The 16,912-nt window shown below is 31.0% G+C and overlaps 1 long non-coding RNA gene across 1 annotated transcript; it reads left to right on the top strand.

The window, feature by feature from the left end:
• Positions 1–2,000: 2,000 nt before the first annotated feature.
• Positions 2,001–14,278, top strand: LOC146992925 (uncharacterized). The gene is made up of 4 exons (XR_015038973.1): positions 2,001–2,790; positions 10,928–11,005; positions 11,252–11,317; positions 14,099–14,278. It is a non-coding gene; the product is annotated as an uncharacterized LOC146992925 (long non-coding RNA).
• Positions 14,279–16,912: the final 2,634 nt, after the last annotated feature.

Below are 16,912 nucleotides of genomic sequence, written 5' to 3'. Positions count from 1 at the left end.
ATTCATCTTATCATTTTCATTATCATAACTCAGATATTTAGATAAAGAACTTTGTCTTTTTAGAAAATCTTTAAAAAAATTTTGGTTAGATGTATGCGAATTCAGTGAAAAGAAGAACTTTTAATTGGTGGTGAAACCCTGTCATTAAGTATCAAATCTGAGTGTAAAATATTTTAATTTTGAATGTATGTATTAATTATATCGTAAATTTAAAGATTATTGTAGAATATTGTCAAGCGTTAAATTTTCAAAAAATATGAGTCAAAGCTACGTACAACAGTAAGAACTTATGCTTTTGCTAGTTAAAGAATAACTATTTATTTTCCCATTTCATTTTTAATTCACAATATATTTCATATCATTGTACTCATTGAATGTACTTAGTTTGCCTTAGATTTTGCTGAAGTGTATTTTTGTTCCCTGTATAATTTTTTACTTCATTTTAAATTTATTTTTAGTGTCATCATTAAAAATATTTCATTCTTTGTCTTTGATATTTACGTTATAAAAATATTAAATTAATTTTTGCATTATATTTTAGAAATGCTTTGCATTTTCATTTTAATTGAAAGTCATTTCACCATATTTACAATTGTAAATACTAATCTAATGAAACATAAGAAAACTTTTCATTATATTAAGCAAAATCTGCCTATGTATGATACTTAATATTTTTAGTGACTCAAAGAGATATAATACTTAAATAATAACTGTATCGTGTTAGAGCTCTATTCCTGGTAAAGCGGAATGGCTACATTAAGTATTTCGCGGTATTTTTTACATTTAACACGTATTTAACGAATTGTAATCCGAAAAATCTGCATGAAGGGAATTTTATACTAATTAGAAGCCAGAACTACTATATTTGACTGCTACTAAAATGCTTCAGAATTTTTTTTTCATTTGTTGGAACTTAAAAGGAAAGGTAGCAGCCTAAGTAACAATTGTTTTGCACATTCGTAAACATTCTTTGAATTATGATTTTGAGGTTTTGTTAAATAACAAATATTAGCGTATTAATTCTTCGCTTGCATTTCCTTGAAAATACATTTCTAAATCAACGAAAAAAGGCAACTAAATTAATAAGCTGAGTTTTTTTAAAGCTTTAATGTTATTCTTTATTAACATTATTTGATATCGTAACAAACCTTGAACTGAAGAGGAGGCTCATACAAATAGCAATTAGGGCTAGAAGCATTACTTATATACATGTTAGATGCAGAAAGTTGCTCAAATCTCGAGGTAAGCTAAAAGGATAAATTAATGAAGGATGCTGTAAAAATTTGAGGTAAGTTCCCAAATCAGTTGGGTTGGATTAGATTCGTAAATTACGGAATAACACATTAAGATTATGAGAGGGACTTATTTCAAAGAGGGCGTTCTAAAGAGAACTTACTTAGGTTACTTATGAGAAAATAATCATAACCTTTTCATATGGGCTCTAGATTTTATTTTTTTAAATACTGAAGCCATTTAGTCAACTATTCAGTCAACAAGGAATAGAAAAACGAATCGACATAAAAGTATATTAAAAAAGACATATATTTTCTAATTAGCCTTTGATTAATTCAGAGCGAAGTGTCAGATTTTGTTTAAGAAGGGGCTAACCAAGTTAAAGATTCAATCTTTGACATGTTTTTATGTGTAAAGTAGCATAGATATATACTAAATTTTTAAGCATGCATTTACACAATCTTATATGTTGCAAAATATATTTTGTGAATATCCATAATCAGTATGTTAAATATAACGTATTAAAATAAATTAGTATTTTAGATAATTAGATTACATTTATTGATTAGTAAGGAAGCGAAACAATTTTCTAAATTATCGATATAGATAAAACCGAAAATTGAAAATAAACTAATCACGAATCCAAGGCAGCAAGCAATACACAGTGCTAGTGTATTTTTTAGAAACGAATTCTTTTTTTTATTTAAAAAACAAGCCGTATATTCACAAATCCATGGATAGTTTCTTAATACGTAAAGGTGGTCTACTACAGCAGCATTACAATACTAAAAATTTGTTTACACGCAGAATCGCTAATTAAGAAACTATGTTGCGTGAAATTTGGCAGAAATATAAAGCAATAGGTCAATTTTGGAATCAAAATGTTAGAATCAGGTTTGGAATGAAATTTACTTAAATATTATATTTAAAAAAAATTAGTTTGAAATACGTAATTTTAATGTGTAGTTTGGAAAGCCATCAATAGATGGCGCTACGAGTTAAAATTTAGCTTTGTAATCTTATTTCTGCAAAAATTCACGAAGTAATTGATTTTGATATCAGTTATAAATCATATTTTTTTCTAAATAATATTTAGAAGCGTTTCATATATTCCTTTATACACAGTTTTCACTAAACAGTGTCAGCTGTCAGCGGAATGACGTTTACGGCAACCCTATTGCATTGCTATTCCGCACTCGGTTTGTTTACATTTATTTGTACTGTGGTCAGTTAGCAAAAAATATGCGAAAATATCAAGGACGACCGAAAAAACATTCTGGTGTTAATAAAAGATCCAGAATTCAGCGAAAACGTCGAGCTCAAGAAAAAAATATGAAATTAAATTCCCGAGATGTGGAAGATTCCGAACAAGCGGATGTTTTCGAAAGGCGAGAAATAATTTATTCTTTATATCGACTACCTCGTGTTTATGATTTCGTAGTAAGTTAATTCCGAAGTAAAATATGCGTATTTTTTTTTTATTGAAGGTCAGAAATTATTGATACAACTGCATCTGTGTCAAAGAAGAATCATTGCCCGGATGATTTTTTTTACAAAGTAAGGTTTTTTTTTTGTATGTGTATGTTTGTGTGTGTGTATGAGGGGATGCTAATAATTGTTCAATTCTGTTATAACAATTTATTCCTCCATTCACACTAAATTGTTGGGAAATATTGAAAGGGTAAATTCCAATTCACAAGGAATTGCTGAAATAATTGAATCTTTTCAAAAGTATGAGCATGTTCTTGCGATCTAAATTGAATTCACCATCATTACATTCTATTATTGGAAATTTTATAGTCATATGTTTGCTACGAAATGCTTCGTCAGTTACCTATGGTATTTTTACAGGTGTATGCACATTTCATTCATGTGTTGTGTAGCGAATTTAATTTAATTAAGTGATTCATAAAAATCAAAATTTTAATTTGTAATTATTCAAAATTTGAGCTACACAAGTTTGGTTATATTCTTTTTTGGCCTATTAATTCTAGTGTAATATATTTTGGCTTTCCGAGTTTACGCGAACTGCGTCGTCAATCTTGTACACGCAAACAATGGATAGGTGATTTTTTTCACGTAATAAACTCAGTTTTTCATGTCAAAAATTAATTTGATTTCTTAGAGTTTTATATCATTAGTTGCAGAAAAATTAGCTCTTTAATTTGACATAACTTTCGTTTTTCTAACTTTAACTGCATTTCAGTTATGAGCTTTAATTGGTAAATTTTTCTTCGTTTGCTTGTGATTTAGTTAAAGGGGGATGAAATGCCCTCTTTCCGGTTGAAAAGTCACTTTTTGCGAGTTTCAGCGTTCTTTCGTTGGGACCCCTTGCAAGGTTGTTGAAATTCCTAATTTTTCCCTGCCACAGGTGGTGTGTATTTCTCGAGGGTTTGGCGACATAGAATTTCCGTTGAGGTTTCAAAGTAGTGGATTTGGCGAGTTTGATAACATGAGGGTATGCTGCTGTTGCAACTATTTTAACTTTTGGCGGAGAGTGGGTTGTGCCAACTTGGCAGTCCGGCGTCCTCCCTTTTAACGGGATGTTTTGAGGGACAAGGTGACTTTTTTGCACTTTTGACTTACCATCGGACGCTGTACTCGCAGATGATTTTTTTCGGAAGATGCATTTTTCCACCTTTGGATCTACGGGCTTCTTGCCCTTGAGTTTTGAACGAGGGACTTAGTTTTATGCATCATGTCCTCGACCAAATTATAGTCTCATCAGTTTTTTTTTTGTGTTTGAATATTTAAGTTGGTTGATCTTTACAATATGGTAACTGGTAGTTTGGCGACATTTTGGAGGCGATAAAGGTTACTACCTGGGACTTTGGTAATAATGTGAGCAGTACTCAGTTCCGATTACGCATTATTTTGTGTGAGGGAAATGAGAGATCATGGGATATGTCATGTGATATTAATGGACGAATTACGGTTCTTTAATCGGAAAAGGGGGGAAATCGGGAAAAAATATGGAAATTTTGTATTTGGCTTTATTCTGTGTTGTGTGAAACAGTGTTCGTTAATTTTTGGATCCCATGGCCGTAACTAAAGTGAATTCGAAATGGGTATTTAGTGGTATTGAAAAGGGTAGTAATAAATGTTTGTTTAGGGTTGTGCGAGATAGAAATAAAGATGTTTTATTAAGTTATTTATTTTACCTGGTACCTTGCTGTGAAATATAAGTATGATTTTAAAGATCCTGAAACAGAAAGAAGATTAAGTTTATCGGACACGTAATCAAGATTCTGAAGAAGATTAGGTAAGTCAGTATTTTTAATTATTTGAGGATATTATTTTTATGCATTGTTCTAAATGTAAGGTGGAAAGGAATTTGGTATTATTGGGAAAATTGTTATTAGCAATGATTTAGTTTAAAGTAATTAGGATTGTAAGGTAATTTTTATTAATTTAATGTATGTGCTCATTTATATTTTAAGTAGTGTTTTTGAATTTAATTATATTTTAATGAAATGATAGTTATTTTGTGAATTTTATGTTTGTAGGAATTTGGTATACGTTTTAGTTGAAGTAAACGTGCATGGAAATAATTTAAATATCTGACACTAAGTATTTGTAATGGTTGCGGTATGAATTTTGGTGACGTTTATAATATAATAGTTGATTTAGAGGTAAAAGTTTTTGGATATTTTATTTATTTTATATGTGGAAATGTTCATATTTGGAAAGGGTAAATACTTTTTCGCGATCAGGTAATTTCATATATGTTCTTTTTACCGGGTTTAAAGATTGAGAAAATTGTCACGTATTTTCGTGAAATTTTTCTAATTTATGAGAAAAAAGCAGTGTACATGGATATAGTGAAGAGTGTGCGCAATGCCATTTTTGTGCAATTCTGGGATGTTTTTTTAAGTAAAAATAAGTCGACGTGTACATGGTTTAGTGATATTTTAATTAAATGATAGTTATTTTGTGAATTTTATGTTTGTAGGAATTTGCTATACGTTGAAGTTGAAGTAAACGTGCATGGAAATAATTTAAATATTTGATACTAAGTATTTGTAATGCTTGCGGTATGAATTCGTTGGTGACGTGTATAATGTAGTAGATGATTTAGAGGTAAAAGTTTTTGGATATTTTATTTATTTTATATGTGGAAATGTTCATATTTGGAAAAGGTAAATACTTTTTCGCGATCAGGTAATTTCATATATGTTCTTTTTACCGGGTTTAAAGATTGAGAAAATTGTCATGTGTTTTCGTGAAATTTTTCTAATTTATGAGAAAAAAGCAGTGTACATGGATATAGTGAAGAGTGTGCGCAATGCCATTTTTGTGCAATTCTGGGATGTTTTTTTAAGTAAAAATAAGTCGGCGTGTACATGGTTTATGTGTATGTGTTATTTTGAAAAACGCGTAAGGAGTATGGTATTGTGCACTTTTTCCCAATTTTGCAGTGAATATTTGTCATGATTAAGCAGTTTTGTTAGATAAAATTTCTAGCATAAGTGTAATTCGGCTAGTAGATTGTTGGAAGAAGTGTTCAGTAGATAAAAAGAAAAGAAACATGTCCTTACTTCGTGAAGACAAAATGGCGGCGGAAAAAAAAAATAGAGGGTTGCTGTAGGAGAGTTGGTCGCCAAAAAAACGCCAAGTTACCATAATGTAAAGATCAACCTCAGTTTCTCCTCCACGAATAGAGTCTTCATCTGTCTCGATGTTTCTACCACGCCTTTAAGAATTATTTTCCACTATGCAAGAAATTCCTTCACTGCTAGCTCCGGGGTCGCTACAACAGAATGCATCACTTGGCTTGAGTCTACTCCTCGTTGCGTCTACGACCTGTGAGGATGGATTCGTCGATTCCACTAACCGATTTCCTGATGTAACTTCAGAATTCTTCTCTTTGCTGAACGACTACTAACTTCAATATTGGATTGTAAATCAACTATCATAAGGACTTGGAACCTCCATAGTGCATCCTAAATCAACTAGAAACTTCTGGGCTCCATTGAAAATTCATCTATATATGAACTCTTCTCCCTTTCCACCACGCTTGGCAGCCGTCCTCCTTGGCGTCAATGATAATTCTTTTCCATATGAGGGTTTTCACCTCCTCCTATTCACTTGCCTCCTGTGATTACTCAGATAAGTTTTTTTGTTTTCTTTTATTTGTTAGTCTGATGTTAAAAAAATTCTGCAGTTAATAGTGATTGAAATAACTTAATTAGTTGAATTAAAATATTGTAGTTGAGTAAATTAACCTAATTCTAATGAAATCATTTTGTTTGTCCATAAAGTAAATTATTAGATTGGCTAAGGGAATATATCCTTATTTAAATTATTTAATTGAAACAGTGAATGTAACTTAGTTAGATTGGTTAAGGAAATATATTCTTCATTAAATTATTTAATTGAACTTGTGAATTTCTTTCATGGTGAGGATTGATTGGTAAAGGTGTCATTATTTGAGCTTCTTTGCTCCTCTTAGGGACTAAATTGCTTGTAGGATGTAATAGCCTGATTTTAATTAACATTTTACCCGGTTAAATCATTCTTTTTGAAAATAGAAAGTTACTATGTGCAATAACCTGAATTACATTGGTATTGATTATTCTGTGTGAAATGCTTCTTTTTTTTTTTTGGAAAGTGTAACTTGTTAATTATTCTTTTTTTCTCCCCGGGGGAGGGTATTGTTAATTTATCCAAAGTTTTATCTGATTATGTTTACCTGAATGTAATAGAAATAATAGTTTGATATTATTGAGTCTAAGATAAAAGTAATATATCTCTGTAGGGGTATGCATTTGTAGAAAGCAATATTTTACAGTTCAGCTTGAATATAATTTGCTTACTAAGTTAATTATGCATTGTGTAATCATCAATATGTTACAGTTCTGATCGAATATAAATTGCTTTCAAATTAATGGATTAAGTAATTCTTGAAGAATTTAATAAATAGGCTCACTTTTCTAGATCAGTCAATGTTTATTTATTTATTTATTTTTTTTTTTTGTGTGCTCATGATTTTCACCCGTCTCTTTCTCAAATTGATTTCAGGGTTAATCCGAAAACACAACGCAAATGTACAGGTCTTATTGATATTAGTATATTACTGTTGTTAGAAAATTTTAAGTGTTTTGTCAACTGAGTAGGAAACCTTTTAGGTACCTACCTTACCTTTTAAAACCATAACAATTTTTGGTGCCGTGACCCTTCGAACCAAATTTTAGCACTTAACAATTTTTGTTGTGCTGTTTATTTTTGCATCACTTTTGGCTTGCGCTTATAGTGGAACTTAATTTTGACTTGAGACTGGTGATTGTCATGTGTACTATTGCATATTTATGTGAAAGTTTTCTTCCACATGTCTAGGCTTTTTACTAAAACCCTACTCGTTAGTTAATTACAGTTACAGGCCTATACAGTGGTCGTATTACTGTGCTTATTTTATACTTATTGTTTGAGGTTGCATACCAGATATGTACTACTGATACACATTTGGACTTTAAAACTATTGTATCCAAACACAAACATTTTCACGCAGTACCTGTTTAGTTAAGTATTTTTCTTTTTGTGCAAGGTTTATATTGCATTTTTACATATTGATTTTGAGGATTACTGTTTCACACTTTTTGCGACTGTATGTTTGCAACATAAGGTTTAAAGACACGCGTGTTGATCACCCTTTGGGTACATCCCTGCTTGTGTGCTTGCAATTACTGATATCCATTTATCATCACTTTTAAGTTTTGGTGAGAATTGCATTTGTGTTAATTAATTTTTTTTTTTTTTTTTTTTTTTTGCTTATTGCATTTTGAGTGATTATTTTGAAGAATTTTAATTTTAATTAATTGAATTAGTGTCAGAGCAGTATTTTTGTGTTCTAGAATTAGTAATTTTCTTTTAAAACCTCTTGAGATGTGTTATTGGATTTGTTTTCCATGGAATCAGTACCTAATTGAATTGAGGTAAAAATTTGGATTTTTGAATTTATTTTTGGAAAAATCTGAAATGTTTGTTTCTTAAAGTTAATTTTGGTTAGATTTGTAAAGTTGCGCGGGACCAGTGATAGTTTACTTAGGGATTGATTGAATTTTTTTTGGAAGTTAGTTTTCAGCGGGAGTGAAGTTTCTTGTTTAGCTTTCTGAGTTTGAGTAATTAATTTTCTACCTAGTTTTGAGTTTTGTGAACATTTATTGCTGTCTGAGAAATGTCTGAAAACAGCAGAATAGTGAGTTTTGCGTTTTACAGCAATTTTGAGTTGTGAATTTTGAAAAAACAAAGATTTTTTTTGGGAAAAGGTAGAGCTGGTTTTGTTTGAAATTTTGGAAATGTAGTTAAAAGGTATTATTCTTACTCTTAACTGTTGGCTTTTCAAGTGGTTTTAATGGTAGTTTCATAGTGAGGTTACTAGTGAGTGGTGTGACATTTGTTTTAACAGTGATTTTTTTTGGTTTGTCAATTTTTGAGCTTAATAGCTTATTGTTTTGATTTTGAATTTAATTTTTTTTCTTTGGCTGAACTTGTTGCAGTGTTGTAGTAACTTTAAAAGTGGATGTGAAATGTGTTTGGAAATTTGAAAATTTGATACTAGTGAAAGTGAAAGTTGTTTTTGAGAAGAATTGTGGTTTGATTTTAAGATTTTAAGAGAGATTATCTCCACTGAGTTTGTACTGAGTTTCTGTTTTCAAGTTGGTTGTCTTTCAAAAACTTTTTCTTTTCTGGTTTCTGGTTATACTGTGTGTTTACTGAAAAATTTGTGATTGCTCTTGAGGCTTAGTGTATTTCAAGGAGTTTTTGTTTTGAAGTGGTTTAAGGAGAAGTATAGAATTGAGTTTTGTGGGATTATAGATTTTGAGTTTGAGAAGTTTGATTTTTTTTGTGTAAACACTTCCCTCTTGTTGGCTTTTGCATTTTTGTGCCTGCAGTTTTGTAGTTTTGTTGTGAAGTTGTCATGCTTACGATTGCTACCTAGAGTGCAATGCATACTCTTCATTTTCTTTAATTACTCTCCAGGATCTAGACTTGAGAACATTGGGGCCGCATTGTTTTCTTTAAAAATTGTGGCAAACCTTTTGTTGGGCACCTTCTTGTTTACGCGTAAATTCTGTTTGTAACCTGCTTCAGTTCTGTCTGTTGAATTCATTTTGGCTATTTTCAGAATTTGATTTTTCTTTGGTTTGAGCTTGAATGGTTTATGAATTTGATTTTTTTTTTTTTTTTTTGAAAAGTGTTAGTTTTGTTTTCTTGAAAGAGTAGTTAACGGTTTTCCTCAGTATTTTACAACTGGTTTGGTCTAGGAGTTGCCTGCATTTGTGTGAATTTCTTTTAGTTTCGGTTTCGGGTTCTTGACACAATAGTGTTTTGATTTTAAGGATTTTTTCGGCTGGTCCGAATTTTAATTTCCTTGTCTCCAGTAAGATTGTCTAAATTATTTTTTTTTTCCTTTTGCTTCTAGATGCGTTCTAGTTTCTTTCGGCTTAATTTTCTTTTTGTTGGTGTGTGCTCATGATTTTCACCCGTCTCTTTCTCAAATTGATTTCAGGGTTAATCCGAAAACACAACGCAAATGTACAGGGCTTATTGATATTAGTATATTACTGTTGTTAGAAAATTTTAAGTGTTTTGTCAACTGAGTAGGAAACCTTTTAGGTACCTACCTTACCTTTTAAAACCATAACACATGTGCTCGCTGTTCAACTTGCTTTTTTTTTATTATGTCATTTACTTGGATGTTAAAACTTTCTTTTAGCGTTGAAACATTTTATAATCATTTAGTAAAATTTATATATAAATATATATTATTGCTTGTTTATTTATGGTTCTGTGTATTTGTCATGCATGCATGTTGTGAAGTGTAGTTTTTGAAAAATATGTCACAAATGGTAAATTCCACCAAAAGCTGAATTGAATTGATATTGGGATGCAGGTAATTAGAAAATATCTGCCGTGTATTTTGAGCGTAAACCATACTAGTGCCAAGAATGGGACCAATACGCTCAGGCTTGCTTAGCCTTTTTGCCATTGTCCAAATTGAATTATCTCTAGTAGAAAAGGAGTGAATGCTTTCTCTGTATAACAATAAAATATCTGTCTGATCAAAAATCTACCAATAAGAAACTTTTCATATGTTATGTGACAGACTTTCTGCAAACAGAAGTCCTGAGCTCTGTTCTTGTACATGTTTTTTAATTGTGGTTCAGATGTGTACTTCTCAAAGGAATTCTTCTCATAGGAAGATTGTCTGAACATTTAAAAACTATATTCTGCTTTTAGGGGCCTAATATTTTAGGCCCCTAAAATTAATATTGAAATTTCTAAAATGTTGAAAAATATGTCATCTGGATTCCGTGCAAAAAATATAATCCCTTCTTCATTTCTGCATTTGCAATTCCTGCATTTTCTTTATTCCTACATTTTTTAATTGGAATGAATTTCATTCGCAGAGCCCTCTAATTTATTCTTACAAATCATGTAGTAATGTACCATTTTAGATAGATATAAATAACACATTTTGTAATTTTTCTAAACTGCGGTTATACAGCATGATATAATAGCTACACAAGGTATGGCGAAACAGTATACAGCAATATCTGTCGCACTGTCTGAGATGGGTGGTAGTCATACATAGCTTAATGCTTAAATTTGTTATGTGTTATTTATTTATTCATGTTTTTTTTTTTTTTTTTTTTTTAATTATGTTATAGCAGTTTATTTCTTTCATTCTTAGGTCTGGAAGTGAAAAATTTGACTTTTCTACGCCAGAAGTTACAGCTAATGTTCCTAAGACAAACCAGGCTTTCTTGAGGTAAGTTGGTTTATTTCAAAAATAGATATTAGCTGTGCATGATATTGAAACTCTTACAGTTACTTAATTATGGTTAACTAATTATGTATTAATTTAGAAGTCAAGCAACCAAAATCAGCGTTATATTTTCAAATAGTGAATATTTCGAAATATGATGCTGATTTTTGTTGCTTGACTTCTAAATTAATACTTGGTCAGCGTGTTATTGTATCTTAATTAAACTAATTATGGTTCTTTTCTTCTCAGTTCTGATCTGGACATTTCAGTTATTGACTCTGACGTAGAAGGTAGAAATACAAGCTCTCTTTTGGGGTAAATATGTATTTGTCTATGCCAAAATTAAAATGTCATCATTTATGTTTTTCTTTTATGGTGTTACATTATGTTGTTTACATACTGATAGCTATTAAAACTGTTAAATATAATATTGTAGCTATCAAAAAGAGGGGGATGAATTTGATTTGTACCAAATTTGGACGTTTTGCATGAAAGAACTTGAAAATAAAAGATTTTTTAAAAAATATATTCATTGAAATCAGTGAAATTTTCAGATGGGACACTGAAGCAAATGAAAATATTTTGGGGTTCGATTCTTTTGATGGGAGCCTCATCAATAAGCCTACTATCTTTTTTAAATATTGCTTCTTTTTCATTGTTTTCATGATGTTTTATGTTCTCTTCATGAAAGAGATTTTTAATAATTTAAATTTTGTTAATAAAATATAACAAAATGAAATCTGTGATTATGTGGCTATTATTTTTTCCATATATATTTATTTGAGGAAAGCCAAAAATTTTATTATTTTACAGAATTTTTAAGAAAAATATAAGGATAAAATTTTTTAAATAATTCTGATTACTACCTTTGCTTTCCTCTCGTAATGTGCCTCAAGTTAGAGCAATTAGACAACAAATTTAAGTCATGTGATCTTTTTTTCCCCAAGTTCTTTTTTTTAGGCTTAGGAGTATAAATTGCTTATCCCCACAAGACATTGCATCTTCTTAGTATGCCATCCTAAGGCTCTGTTCAGATGATGGTATAAATGTCATAGAAGCATAATCATAAGGCATAAAATGTGGGAGTTCCATTCACACCTGCGAGAGAGGGTCTAAGCCATAGCCAATTATAGAAGCTAAATTTGTGCATACATGTATGTGTCTACAGCTTTCTCTCTCAATAGGTTTCATGTATATGCTCTGATTGGCCGACTCTTATATCAAGTCGGCACAAAGTTGAAAACTTTAGGGCTTAATGCCCAAACTAGTTTTTGTGACATAGCAAGGTCTGACTACGAAGCGTTGTTAGTTGGGAATTATGACATTTATACAACGGCACAGACGCATATGCGCAGTCGTAAAGGTCTTGAGAGCACGCGTTAACGCCTATGCGCATGCGTCAACGCGGCGCATGCGCAGAAAGATTTTAGCTTTGAGGTCCGGATTATAGATCATTCCGGATTATGGGTGTCCGAATTAACGACTTTTGACTGTATTTATCTTTTATAAGTCTCTTGTTTATTTTTTGTTTACTGCATTTCTTCTGAATAACAATTGTATATTTGAGTTTTCTGGGTGTCAATAAGTATTTTTGTTTAGCTTTATTGTATCAGTACAAACATTGTATTTTGAAATCTCTGTATTTGAATTTGTAGAATTTTTGTTATAAACTACATATATTTTGTAAATATTGTTTAATAATAAAGAGTTTGGTGAGGTGAATAAACATATGAAGGCAGAATTATTCCAAATTAATGTGGCCAACATTAATTATTGAAAATTCTAACTTGAATTTGCCGTTTAGCCATTTGGCTCCTCAGTGACATCTCTGAAGACCTTTCCTTCCATTTATTGCTGTAAATTGCGCTTGCAGTGAAGTATTGTGGTTTTACTCCTATGTAACATGAATGCCAGCCATTTCTGTGAGGAAGATCTCAAAATCACTACTTCTGTTGAAAGACTGGAGTATAAAGGGTCTTATTCTTATGTTGTGGTACTATGGTATAAATCAAGTGTGATGTGTATATTAGTTTTCTCTTAGGATATCCTCTGCGAAGATACTGCTTCTGCAAAAAAGGTAATTCTACTAACCTTTTCAATTATCCATCTGCTGTTTCAGATTGAAACCAATTTCCTGCATCTGATTGATGTTTTTTGATTTATTTCTCATGCAATTCTGATCTGACATCATCTTCTAAATATTAGTAGATATATATCTGCATTAGTGATAATCAGCTGTGAGCACATAGTGCACCATCTGCGACTCATTTGGGTATAAACTATGCTAGTGATTATAATGTCCTTGCTTTTTCCCATATGCCATATGTTGCATGAAATTTTGTTATATGAATCTAGCTTCCCCTGAGGAATTTCTGTGATCTTTCTAGTATGTACGGTCAAGAATTAGGCTTGTGATATACTGTCATGATTTTGCCCACATGTTCTCTGAATATACTACCATTTCCTTAGGAAGACTTCCAAGAAGAATACTGTTGTGGGTTCTAAGCCTAACTATGGTTTGGAACTATATTTATAATGAATTATTGGGATTCTGCACATGTAATGTGGATGCAATTCTATTTCCATTTAGAAGATTTTCTGCAAAGGCAATGCTTTAGCTGTGAGATAATTCTGTTTTGGAAATAAAACTGATATTTATTTAGATCTGTGGTATTTATAAGGCAGTTTATCAATAGCAGGTAGCATCTTGCCTCTTTGCTTTGATCAGGGCCTGTGCAACCAGTGGTAGTCAAAATTTTTAGAATTTAGATAATAGTGCATAGCAAAATTTTATAATTTAGCAGAGGGCACTGAGCAGCAGAATTTAGAGACAAAAAAATGTTCAGAACTTACGAAGACATCAGCCGGCAGAATTTAGGATATGCAGAGATTGCACTGAGTGGCAATAGTGCCATATGTTACATTTGCTATCTGCATTATTAATTTGTGAAACAATTTCAGCTGTTTGAAAATGCATTTTTTCTGTTAGAAATTTGTATTTCTTGTAATTTCTTTTTTTTGGGGGGGGGTATGTGATGTACTCTGTTGTCGAGAATAGGGTGTTAAAAATATTTTATCATATTTTTTTTTTTTCAGGTGTAAATTTTGTGCATGATTTGGCTTTCATTGAGACGTCTCTGGGTAAGGAGTTACTAAGGAAGAGAAACTTACATGCAGGTTGAAGCATGCAGTGTCAAATGTATAAGGAATATAAAAGATGCTGTATATTAGTATAAGTTTGAATAACCATAATAAAAAAATTTCTTGAAAATTGTGTTTTTTCTGCGAGTTATTAAAATTGGAAATAATTAATTACAATATTTATGAAAATTTTCGAAAATAAAAATACAAGTAGTATTTAAAAAGTACTGCAAAACTCATTTTTATTAGAAAAATTATTCTCAGATGAAATCCTTTCGATTATGCAAAGGGACTATTTTAGTATTTGAAAGGTTCATTTGAACTCAACAACTGAAACTAACGTATCCCCAGTTCATTGATACCAACCATTTTGTTGGTATCAATGAACCCACTACTTTCTAAAAGCATTTCTGTCAATTACTAAGGGCTAATGAACAGGTGTTGAATTCTCAAGATGAATGTTGCCGAAACAGAAAAAAGTTTCCTTCAGAACATTTTGCAGTAGCTCAAACAAAGTCACGGACCTAATCTATACTGTAGTCAGAGAGAAATTATGCCCCTTCCTTTTCTTTCAAAAGCTGAGTTTCCACAACGCACAACGGAAGGCCGTTGCTAAAAGCTGTGGAACCAGTTTTATAGCTATTTTTAGCATGGAGGTAGGAAGTAAGAAGGAGTCGCCCTAAACAAGTTTCTCCGTACCCTGCTCTGAAGCACCGGCGATCCCTACGTGGTGACCAAAACATTGGGTCATTTACCATTGAGTTCTATGGGATTTGACGCGTTCGGGTGTAAATATTTTGTAATTACGTCGCAAATATGCATATAAATGTATATATTTTCTTTTTCTACAACACTTCAGAGTCCTAAGTATATGAAAACAACATATTTTTAAACAACATTTCGTTCTGAACGGAATTAAATGCTATACTTTTCACAGGACAGTTTTCTCAAAATGGTTTAATTTGAATGAAATATTTTCACAAGTTTTCGTTAATTACATTAGAAAAAAAAAGTAAGGTAGTTCGATTTTATTCGGTTAAGGTACAAAAATTAAGATCAAAGTTTATTGTATTATTAATATTAAAATTATGCATTATTTCTTTTCTATTTATAGAGCTTCTTCCTAAAATACTTTCTTAAATATGACATGATTTTTTGGCTTCTTTTAAATCGAAAAATGTAAGTCAATTTATAATTAATGCTGTATTCGGTTCATTTTAAATTAGAGAATTATTAGGAAAATAGTATTTGACTTTCTCTGAACATTTCTGAAAGGGAATAAAATAATTTTTTTTTTTTAAGTATTATTTAAAACTTGTAACTGAGTTATTATAAAATGTAAAGGGAATAATTCTTTTAATTATACTTATCAGATTTTTTTTTTACCCTTCATTTCAACAATACATATTCCAAAACTCTTTATTACGTTCTTAAGTGCGCATCTCATAGCATCTGCTTTACAATACCTTTTAACAGATTGCTTTCCAATACGAACAATTCTTGCTTAAATAGTTTTATAACGTATTTGTCAACAGGATTTCAATTTATGTTTACAATTCAATATTAAGGTTATTATATATTTAGATAACATTTATAATGATTATAAATTAGATACATTTAATCATTAGATTTCTTCACAGTACTATCACAGTTGTTTATAAGTGAATAAATTCTTCATTTCAAATACATTTATGAATAATTTAATGAATATTTAAGTATTTTGTCAAAGACAGATACATGCTTTTTGCAAGCACATGCATAAATACCCATACATATTTCCTATTTATCATTTCCGGCATGTGCAAATCTTTAATTTCTGTGCATTCACTATATTTTTCGTGTAAAGTAATTTACACTAATTTAGCATACACCCGAAAGTTTTACATAAAAAATATATATGAATATAATTTGAATGAAAATTATAAGTATTATTTTTAATACCCACTCAAAGGTCAGTTTTTCTTCAAAATTCCCCCACGATGGCATCTCTCTCTTTAGGCAGATAGCCCTTGCATGCGTTACTCTATTTAATAAAAACTTAATCTGACCTATGTGCCTAATTACAAATATTTTAACATACATAATTTTATATTTACATTTAGCTATCAAGTTTCAAACTTTTCAAATCTTCTAGAAAATAAATTTTGGCAGATCTCTTTTAGCAATTTTCTTAAAATCTATATTTTTGTAGTGCAACAGCTTAGAATTTTATAAAACAAATTCATAATCAAAATCGCTGTTGTTAGTTATCGAAAAATAACCAAGATGTGATTTTTGCGTAAATGTCAGTAAACTGTACAAATTGCTATTATCCATCACACTATGAATGTTTCTTTAATGCGAGAGTGTCCCTTTTTCGATTTCTATGGAACTGTCGTGTTCGAAATACTATCAGAATCTTGTCAAGCGAGCTTCTGAATGTAAACAAAAAACACCCCGTCTGGTGACCCAAGCTTCAAAGCAGTGCTTCACTTCTAGTGCGGAATGGCCCCTCCTCCCTTTCCTACCTCCATGATTTTTAGCAACTTGTGAGCTGTTTTTCAGATAACACAGTAAATCTCGGGGAGGGGGCATTGGAAATCATGATCACTGTCGGTACGGCAGAATTTAGGTACAGCAAAATTGTAAAATTCAGCGAAGCATCAAGCAATAAAATTTTAGAATTTTGGGGGAAGGGCACTTGACAACAGAATTTATTGCATACAAAGTCAGCAAAATGCATAGCGCCGTACCTGATTCATGATACAGCAGTATTCATTACCAATAGCA

Source organism: Stegodyphus dumicola, chromosome X2 (genome assembly GCF_044657685.1).
Source record: "Stegodyphus dumicola isolate Sdum_Otavi_A_Nest chromosome X2, ASM4465768v1".
Taxonomy (NCBI): domain Eukaryota; kingdom Metazoa; phylum Arthropoda; class Arachnida; order Araneae; family Eresidae; genus Stegodyphus; species Stegodyphus dumicola.
Note: the sequence above shows the minus strand (reverse complement) of the source record. Positions and strands in the feature narration are given on the sequence as shown.